Source organism: Callospermophilus lateralis, unplaced genomic scaffold (assembly GCF_048772815.1).
Source record: "Callospermophilus lateralis isolate mCalLat2 unplaced genomic scaffold, mCalLat2.hap1 Scaffold_43, whole genome shotgun sequence".
NCBI lineage: Eukaryota > Metazoa > Chordata > Mammalia > Rodentia > Sciuridae > Callospermophilus > Callospermophilus lateralis.
In genome coordinates, this window is record NW_027514380.1 from 2,403,162 (window position 1) to 2,414,576 (window position 11,415).

Below are 11,415 nucleotides of genomic sequence, written 5' to 3' on the forward strand. Positions count from 1 at the left end.
ATAGGCTTAAATTTAAACCTAATATTACACTACTTCAAGAGAAAAACAGTAAAAATATTTGTGACCCTGGGTTAGGTAAATATATCAAAGATAAAACAATTAGAAGCAGGATACATAAAAATAAAAGATGATGAATCTTCATCAAAGTTAAGAATTTCTATTTTTAGGCACCATTTAAGAGGAGAAAAATATAAGCTATTATCTAGAAAAAAATATTTCAAATCGTATCTGCTAAAGTATTTATATTAAAAAATATTAAGAACATTCAGGCCTTCTCACCAAGATGGTGCCGAAAGCAAAGAAGGAAGCCCCTGCCCCTCCCAAAGCTGAAGCAAAAGCAAAAGCTTTGAAGGCAAAGAAGCCAGTGTTGAAGAATGTCAACAGTCATAGAAAGAAGAAGACCACTGACCACTGAGTCAGCCATGAAGAAGATTGAAGACAACAACACACTTGTGTTTATTGTGGATGGCAAGGCCAACGAACACCAGATCAAACAAGCTGTAAAGAAGCTCTATGGCATTGATGTGGCCAAGGTTAACACCCTGATCAGGCCTGATGGAGAGAAAAAGGCATATATGTTCGACTGGCTCCTGATTATGATGTTTTGGATATTGCCAACAAAATTGGGATCATCTAAACAGAGTCCAGCTGTCTAATTCTAAATATACTTTTTTTCCAACATAAAAAAGAACACTCAGAACACATTAAAACTAAAATAACTCAGTAATAAAATGCACAAAAGATTTGAATACACAATTTACTAAATAAGATATATGGATGAGACAAAAGCATATGAGAAGATGCTTGACATTATAAGTCATTAGGTAAATACAAATTTAAACCATGAAAGGTTGGAGGTGTAACTCAGTGGTAAAGGGCTTGCCTAGTTCGATTCCAAGGCTCACAAAACATGAGATACACTGTATAAGTATTAGAATAGTTGAGGTTAAGAATATTGACAGTACAATGGTTTTGGGTTGTGGCTCAGCGGTAGAATGCTCACCTAGCACGTGCAAGGCCCTGGGTTAAATCCTCAGCACCACATAAAAATAAATAAAGGTATTGTGTCCAACTACAACTAAAATTAATTAATTAATTAATATTTTTAAAAAGAATATTGACAATACTAAATAAATAATTATACTGAATAAAGTATAACATTTTCATATATGTGGGGATGAATATAAAATACCACAGCAATTTTAATGAAACAACTTTGTTTTTTTTTTTATAGTTACCAAAAAGTTACCATAGGACTCAGTAATCTAGATCACAGGTACTTACCCAAGTGAATAGCCAATCTATATTCACTCAAAGTCTTTGAAGACAAATGTTTTGACTCATTTTATTTGTAATTGCCAAAAAGCAATCCAAATATTCCTCACTAGAGAATAGACAAACTGACACATAGTTAAAGTGTAATAATACCCCAAATTGAAAGGAAATAGAGTACTCCAAAAAATCTGGGTAAGACCCAAGTGCATTAAGCTAAGTGAAATATATCAGTCTCTAATAACATCATGTTGCACAATTGCATTTATATGACATTCTGCAAAAGGCAAAGCTGTATGGAGAGAACACTAAGTTCAGAATTAGGGAAGGTGAGGGTTGAGACTGACTATCAAGGTCTTGGAAGAATTTGGGACATGATGGAACCGTTCTTCATTGGGTAGAAATCTGCCACAACAGGTCAGATAGAATAAAATATATTGCATCTAAATCATAACTTAGTTTAAAAATTTAAACTGCATCTCTGAAACCAAAAGTAACAATTGATTGAAAGATTCTTAAATTATTGGGAGTAAATCATCTATATAGATTAAAATATTGTTACATTTGTTCAAGAATCTGCTATTTGCAAGGAAAATATTTTTTGAAGATTGCATTAGTTTAGTAACACTACAGGAACAAAACAGACTGAGTGGCTTAAATAACAGAAAATTATATTTTCTCAAAGTCTGAAGTGGAGAGGTCCTAGGTCCAGACGTCAGCGTGTTGCTTCTCTGAGGTAGGTCTACCTGGCTTACACATGACCACCTTTTCTGTGTTTGTGAACATTGTCTTCCCTCTGCACATTTATGTGTCCAAGTTTCCTCTTTATATAAGGACTTTTGTCTTTTACCCCCCCCCCAATGACCTTTCTTTGACACTGTTACTTTTTTAAAGATCCTATTTCCAAATGTAGTCAAATTCTGAAGTCCTGGGGATGAGGATTTCAACATGCAAAATACTATCAAATAATGATTAAAACTAATGTGGGTTAAATTTTACTTTATTAATTCCTGATATCCAAATATACTAATTTAAATACCAATTCAAGCGACTACTGTTCTTCACATGATGATGGTTTCATATTCAAGTGTCTTCCAAGTCCCTCCCTCTCCCTGGATTTGAAGGTAAATTACAGTGCAACAAATATTTGCAATGTTATTATTGGGACTCCAATCTATCCCATCATCAAAACTTCCCTCTTCCCAGCAGTTTCGAGGCTGAGGCAGGAGGATCCTGAGTTCATAGTCAGCCTCCACAACTTAGAAAGACCCTGAAGAGTTTAGTGAGACCCTGTCTCTAAACAAATTATTGAAAAGTCTGGGGGATGTGGTGCAGTGGTGAAGTGCCCTTGGTTCAAACCCTGGTACCAAAAATCTCCCCCCCAAAACCAAACAACAACAACAAAAACCCCAACAAATTTCCTCTTCTCGAGAGAACCTAATGGGCTCATATTTTATCATAAGTCACTTGGAATTTGTTGTTTTGGTGTCTTTCTGTTTGATCGTCAATTTGCCAGGTGATGAGCAAATGCTATTAAAGAAGGGAGAACATCATTGGCTACTATTATGAAAAAGAAGCAAGGAGATTGCTACTTCACTTAGGATTTCACCTCTTTTTTCATGCCATGCACAGGCCCACATCCTATTACCTGTGATCATGTATGCTGGTGCTCAGCCTGTTCCTTTAGAAATAAGAAAACAGGAACGTTTGTATATCTAAAGTTTAACAAGAAGATAATTGTGTTACTTTAAAGTTTATGTGCTTAAAGGAAGATTTTGTTTTGGTGTCAGAAATTTTTTTAGACAATAGGTACATATACTTCATGGTATTATTACTTGTTTTTGCTCACACAAGGGAAATGGAATTCAGGACATGTTAGGTTAATTCTGTGACTGATACTTTGTGCAGATTGCACACAAAGGGATGTGTTCACTTCCATCTATCTCACACTATATTCTTTTCTCATAATCAAATAATTGAAGCAATTTTCAGGTAGAATAAAATTTTCTACTATTATTTGTCAAGAACTCCTTCATTCAATTCAATTTAACTACAAATTGTTACTTCACTCATCCCTTAGATATGCAACCAATTTCTCTTTAAAGCCTTCATATCAGTCTAGAAATAAAAGTGTAGACTAGCGCCATAGGCAATTGATCAGCCAAATAAATTATTTTTCAAGCTGAATGCAAGCATTTTCATAAACAGAGCAACATTTACAAAAGAAATTGTGGATGAGGGACTCCAGAGGAAAATTTCTAATTCACTATTGAGCTATTCAGTGAATAATCTTTTTCAAAGTCTGATAATATTCATTGGTATAGAGGCCCATTCCCTAAGGAAAAATCACAAATAATTTAAAAAATAAAAAAAAAATGTTTTCTTTCTTTTCTTTGTGTATGATATTGCTTAATGCATCATCTAAATCAGATTTACTCTATTGTGGTGCTCTTGCTATTTTGGGCAAGATAGATCTTTGTCAATGCACACGGTGCTTTCCTATGCATTACAAGGTGTTTGCTAACATCCTTAGTCTCTACCCTCTATTTTCCAGAAGGAAATACCCTTTCCCAAGGTGCAAAATACCAGGATAGTGCTAACATTGCAAAATGTCCTCTTGGGGACAAAATTTACCCTAATTGAAAACAACTGATCTAACAACAGATCTGCCCAGTTCTGCTCCCGTGATTCCAGGGTGTTTATTTTTAACCTCAGGCACCACAATCAAACATTTTCTGGAAGTCTGGCATTTCTGAATGCTGAAATTGCAAGGGACTTCATGTTAAGTAATGTAAGTGGTCATTGAAGTAAGTAGCCATTATTAGAGAGAGAATCTATGAGAAAATCATGAATTATTTCAATTAGTAGAAAGGAGACACTTGAACTAAAAATTTGTCTTTTCCATGTAGATTTGGGAGTTAAGACCAATGAATGGAGATTATAGTGAGAAAGATTGAAACTGAATAGAAGAGGAAATTAAATAATAGTGATTTGCTAACATGATATTTTAATTTTTATTATTTCAGGTAGTACTGAATTTTTTTAATATTTACTCATCATATATTATCTTATCAATTCTGGTTACTCATACAATTTACTATTGGTTTTTATATTTTCTTTTATTTGGTACTAGAGATTGAACCTTTACCACTATGTTACAACCCAAGATCTTTTTTATTTTCAGACAAGGTCTCACTAAGTTGTTCAGGCTGGCCTCAAACTTTTGATCCTTCTGCCTCAGTATTACCAGTCACTGAAATAACAGGTGTGTACCACCATGCCAGGCTGTTTTCTTAATTAGTAGAGGCTTTTCCTATATACATTACATATATTTTATATGCACCCACACACATTCACACACACACACACATACATCACTTTATTTTGGATATTTTTGGTATAGAGTCTTTAATAAAAAAGAAAACAAATCATGTCCTTCCAGCCATCAATTTATAGCTGTTGTTTTTTCTGCTACTTTTTGGTCTAGAAGTTCTTTCCTATAATAAAAAAAGTCACCTGTATAATTTCTGAATCTGTTTGCCTTTCATTTGTGCAATAAGTTTGTTATTATATCCATAAGTTCCAAAGGACTCCTAACACCATGCTATTGAGCCCTGGGGTCGGGGGAAGGAAAATAATCTGTTTACTGAGTGCCTACAACATAGCTGATATAGAGATCTATGATTTGCAGGTCATAGCTTGTGTAACCTTATTTAGTGTGACATCAAGCAACAAGGTACAATTATTCTTGGTTTGTAGATGAGGATATTGAAACCTACAAAAGTATAATGGTTTTATCAGTGACATATAGTTGTTAAGTGGCAGAAATTTAGATCAGTTCTCTTTGACCTAAGGTTCATAACATTCTGTAAATGATAAGAGGCCTTTCTGACTCTTGGGTAAAAAAAATGTTGTGTTCAAAATTGTACTTTAAGAAATTAACTTGCTAGTCACTGACATGGACCAAAGTTTTCACAAAAAAAAAGAGTCTGAAGGCTATTCAAACAGCCCAGGTCAAGGATAATAAAATCCTTAGATCTGAATGAAGGTGATAACTGGAAATTGAAGGAAAGAAATAGGAGAGATGTTTTGGAGGAAAAATTGACAGGACACGGTAATGAACTCAAATTGGGGGCAAGTAAGTACAAGTGTTAGAGATGATTAGAAATTTTCTGACAATTTTTGGCTTTGATAAAATGTGTAAGAAGTTTTTCAAATATGAAGGTTTTCTAAGGAAGATTGTTAGCTCAATTTTGAACATTGTCAAGTATCAAATGTAGGGGAAAGGCCTCCTGGTTGCAATTTAGAGTGTAAAATAATACTTTCAGAGAGTACCAAAAAACAAGAAAAAAGATTAGAATTGAATGTAGACATAGGGCCATCTATATAGAAACAAGGGTTAGAATTGAAATTACTAAACAGTAATGAGAAAAGAAAAAGAATTCTAGTCACCAAAAAATAAAGAAGTAAAGATTTTAGAAAGGAATACAAAGAATTCTTTTTTTTATTTTATTTTTTATTCTAAATGTATTATATAGAACAGCAGAATAAATTACAATTCATATTACACATATAGAGCACATTTTTCCATATCTCTGGTTGTATATTCACTCCATTCATGTCTCCATACATTTACTTAGGATAATGATGTCCATCTCATTCCTCCATACAAAGAATTTTTATAAAAAGAAAATAATCAGTTACAAACATTAGAATCATTTATAAGCAACAGATGATACATTTGTTCAGTATTGTACCCATATGCCCTCATACTTACCAGACTTTTCCAAAGCTGCCCAAATTCCAACTCTAGTACCTGCACTGCCTGAAAACTTTCTCTGATCCCAGGAACGTGCTGTGCTTGCTCATACCACAGGCTAGTGTCAGAGAATTTCTCTGTAATCCCAGTGGTCCTCAACCAATAGTTGAGATGACCTAGTATATGAATTGCCCCAGTTACTTTGCAGTTCCCCAGCTTGCTTGACCTTTAAGTTACTCTCAGGAGCAACATTACTAATAACAAAGGCTTTATTGATTAGACTTCTCTTTTATCATTGCCCTATTAGTGTTTCCTTGGATTACTAAATACATTTGTGGTGCTCTTGAGCTCAAATCTTCCTGAAGGTCAGCTTTGTGGAGAAACCAAATGAAAACAGAACTTAAAGAATGATAGCAGTTATTAGGAACAGAGAAGTCATTGTTGACTTTAAGGACAGCCCTCATAAATGAGGTTCAGGTAAACTAGACAATGAAAACCTTGAATGAGAGTGGGATGCGCCAAGTAATTTGAGAAAAGAATTTAATCTTTGGTCTAAGTAAAATAAAATGCTCTGTCTGAAGCAAAGTGAAGGGGACAATGAGGATCTGGAGAACAGTGCATGAAATTTGGAATAGTTGTTGTGAATAACTGGATAGTCCACCAATTAGTGTTAAAGTATTTTAAGATCATGTCAAGTAATAAAAAAAAGAGATTTTTTTTCCCCAGTAAAACAGACGTGTGTAGGAATTATGGCTTCATCTTACTAAATGTGTAACCATGCAAGAGATATTTAACATATATCTTTGCCCAATTTTTCATGTGTGTAAATGGAATGATTAGATTCCTCAGTTGGGAATTCTTGGATTAAAAACAGCAACATGTAGTGATAACACATGGCAAGTAATTAATAAAAGTGATCTCTTATTTAATCTGAGAGAATCCAGTTGACATGAATTCAGAATGGCACTTTTCAGCTTGGTGTTATATAACATAAAAAAAAATCAGAATTCTTGTCTCTATTACAGAAATCTTGGGATAAGAAACAAATAATTGTTTCAAGTTCTTTCTTTCCCAGGGGTTCTAACACTTGTATGGGTCTTATTTTTGATAACCTACTATATTTGTCTAAGCATGCACTTAAAAAGGTAAAAAAATAAAGGTAACTTAACTTCAGCTTTGTGGATGTTTTCCATGGGTATTATTTTTCAAACTATGAATGATATCTGATTATTCTGGGAAAAATCAAACTTGACTTCAGTTTTAATTTTCAGCTTTTATTTATAGATCAAAACAGTGTACTAAATAACAAGTTGAAAAGAATCGTTCAAGCACAAAACATTGTTGTATTCCCAAAGCAAGGAAAAACCTCTCATGAACCTTCTTGTTCTTAATACATATTCTAATTTTAAAAAATTTTCCTTCTTAATTATAGATTTGTTTTTATATATTTAACATCATTTTTATTAATGCTTATTAAACATGGCACTACAGTAGAAAATGTTACTCTGTTATTATTTCTACAGCTCCCCCCACAAAGATATTTGAATTTTCCAAGTGCCATATATTTTAAACAACATGGACATTATCAAATACATTCAAAGTCTTGGGAATCAATTACTCATAGTAGATACTAGCAAAGGAGAAACAAAAAGTTTGAGTGTTAGTTTTGAATATTTTGGCTCTTGCATAGGATTACTCTAATTTTTTACTTGCAGAATGGAATCTTTCTATCTTTACAAATCCAGATTAAATTTCAATGCAGCACAAACTAAAAGGTTATCAGCAAGCATTTCAATTTTGTTGAACTGCACATAAAATTATTTTTGAAAATTATGCAAAAAAGACTCCTGTATTGGCAGTCATAATAGAATCTGTGCCTCCATACACTTGTGTTCTTTTAAAATTATTCAACATTGACTTTTGAAACTTACTATTTCATATGTTCTGTGTTAGACACAAAAGGCATAGAAATGAATAACTCACAGTGCCTTCCCTCAAGGATGTCATCGTCCAAGGTGAATGTTATTCAGACCATTTCCCTTTTGTGCATATAAATTATAAAGGTGGGTATTCCTTAATCAGGAATTTACCAGCTTTTGTTAAAAATTTTTTTCTTCCTCTGATTCTGTGATCTTAACAACTTTGGCACCAATCTACTAAATCTTAGATCTATTCTTCAACGTGAGTAGGCCAGACTACTAAAATAAATTCTTAATTGGTATCTCCATTGAAATAATTTTAGACATTTTAAATTTCACAGTGTTTCTAAAACCTTCTCTTACCCAAGATTTCCCCACTACCTTCAACAATGTGCTCAGAGCCCAGAAGAAGGAATGGTCCTTTAATCTTTTGATTCCTAACTCCTCTCATCCAGTACATCCACAAGCCTTTCAGTTCTGACTGTTTCTCCCACCTCTGCCATTTGCCTAGTCTGGACACTGCCATGTTTATCCTTAGTATTCCCTTACCTTCATGGCTTGCCTTTTTTTCTGTCCTACCCTATAGTTCCACTCAACCCCCAAAGTAGCTTTTAAATCATGTAAATAGGTCCTATCCCACAAAATGTGGTCATAGAGTATTTGCCACGCCCTCTGATCATTCAGCCTTCTGAAACCCTTCCAGAGTCTTCTATCACACACAGAACAATATTTTTAAGAAATCCTTACATCTTACTATCTATGACTTTGCCCATTTCTTAATCTCATCTTCTGTCACTCCTCCTGTGTTACTCTCTCTCCCAGGTTTTTCTTGTTCTTAAACTTGTCTAATTTTAAAAATTCATTGATTTTTTTTTTAATGCTGGGGTTTGAATCCAGGGGCACTCAACCACTGAGTCACATCCCTGACCATTAAAAAAATATATATTCTATTCAGAGACCGAGTTTTGCTAGGTTGCTTAGAGCCTTACTGAGGCTGGCTTTGAACTTGTGATCCTCATGCTTCATCCTCCTCAGCTGGTCCAAAAGTATTAAATGAAAAATTCCAGAAATAAGCAATCCATAGGTTTTATATTACACACTGTTTGATCGGTATAATAAAAACTTGCATTGTTCTCCGTTGAAATTACCAGGTATATGTGAATCATCCCTAGTTCACTAGGATTCCTGTTCTTTCCTTGCAACTTTGCACCTGAAGCATATTATGCCTTTTCTATTGATGAAGGCAATTTGGATAGACCAAAGAGAAGACATAATATGCTTCAGGTGCAAAGGTGAAAGGAAAGAAAGGAAATTGTAGTTCACTCAACCACATTAGATGATCCTCTTTCTGACACGTAACGAGGAGGTCAGTAGTAGTCTAATGCTGTGTCATGATGCTGTCATTCACCTCACTGCATCACACAGCACATAGCAGGACAGAAAAAGTAGTCTGAATGTGAGAGAGACCACACTCGTGAGACTTTTCATAATTACTCTATTTTATTATCAGTTGTTATTCTCTTACTGCACCTACTCTATACGTCAAATTTTAGCACAGGTATATATGTACCGGAAAAAATATAGTCTACTTAAGGTTTGGGTACTACCTGCAATTTCTGGTGTCTACTGGGGGTCTTGGAACATATGCCCCACATATAGGTGGAAATTACTATAATCTATTAGTTTTGAATGGATGTTCTGAAGATGTCAATTAAGTCTAGTAATTTGTAGAGTTATCAAGTTTTCCATTTCCACATGAATCTTCTTTATAGTTATTCAATTCACTATTGAAAATAAGGCATAGTAAGTTAATATTTTTACAATTTTCCATTTTCCTTGTAATTCTGTCATTTTTGGATTACATTTTTTGGGTTCTTTCATTAATGATTGCAGGTTAGATCTGTGTCTTAAAGTCCACATTATCTGATATCAGTAGCCACTCCATCTCTTTTTAAATTACAGCTTGTATGGAATATCCTTTTTCCATCCTCTTTGTTTCAACCTACACTTGTCCTTCTGTATCTGTTAGTTCTGCATCCCTGTATTCATTCAACGAAGAACAGATAAAAAATTTGGGAAAAATGTCATCTGTACCAAACGTGTAAAAACATTTTTTTTCTGGCCATTATTCTCTAAGTAACACAAGACGACTATTTTCATGCATTTACATTGTATATGTATTGGAAATGATCTCTAAATGATTTAAAGTATATGGGAAGATCATGAAGATTACATGCAAATGCTATGTCATTTTACATAAGGGATTTTGTGCATCCACAGATCATGATATTCACAGGTGGTCCTAGAAGCAAAAATATCTGGATACCAAAGAAAAATTTCATTCATATGTATATATATGTATATATATGTATATATATATATATATATATATACACACACACACACACACACACACACACATATATTTGAAGTGGAATCGTGTTGTTTTGGTTATTATTTAATTCATTCTGCTAGTCTGCTTTTTTTTAAAAAATAAAGAGAGAGAGAGAGAGAGAGTTTTAATATTTATTTATTTTTTTATTTTATAGTTTTCGGCAGACTGAACATCTTTGTTTGTATGTGGTACTGAGGATTTAACCCAGGCTGCATGCATGCTAGGCGAGCGCGCTACCACTTGAGCCACATCCCCAGCCCTAGTCTGTTTTTTTTGACTGAAGTATTTAAACCATTTTTATTTTGAGATACTACATTGTTTCTTTTTATTTCAGCTTAAAGGACACCCTTTAGTAGTTGATATAGTGCAGATTTGTTTTTGTTAATCTGGAAATGTCTTAATTTCTCCTTTATATTTGAATGGTAATTTGACTAATAGAGAATTCTTGATTAGTAGCCTTTTGCTTTAAGCACTTTCGTCTTCCTGGTGTCTTTGCATTCCAGTTTCTTGTGAGAAAACATCTCTTATGTGAAGAATCACTTCTCCTTTGCTGCTTCAAGACCATCTCTGTCTTTGGCTTTCAAAAGTTGGATTTTTATATTTTTCTATGTTTATCTTTGAGTTTATCCTACCTGGTATTTGTTGAGTTTCTTGGATTTGTAGATTAATATTTTTCATGACATTTGAAAAGTTTTGGGCTGGCTTTTCCAAAGAGGTGAGTGTGTGTTATAGAGTGTGTGTTGAATGTTTAGGCAGCCAGTTTATAATTCGATCCTAACATCCACTTCTTGTTTTCTCAGTGCCTCACAGATAAGTAAGAGGTTAAGGCATTCACAGGTTTTTCTTAGGCTTCTATGTATTTACCTTGTAAGTTCCCAAAGTATGTATTTTTACTTTTTGAAACTCCTGTGGATTTCTCATTCTTCAGCTTTTTCTTTTAACTTTGTTCCTCAGCTTGTTCATGCTATTTACTCTGTTGCCTCAGGCAGCTGCAATATTATAATTGTTTTCCACAAATGCCCATTTGAAAAATGACTATTTGTCCTGAGCAATGTCTAAATCACAACAAA

At 33.8% G+C, this 11,415-nt stretch overlaps 1 pseudogene; it reads left to right on the forward strand.

Annotated features, from left to right (window-relative positions):
- Positions 1-283: 283 nt before the first annotated feature.
- On the forward strand, positions 284-637 carry LOC143389014 (large ribosomal subunit protein uL23 pseudogene; annotated as a pseudogene).
- The last annotated feature ends 10,778 nt before the right edge of the window (positions 638-11,415 follow it).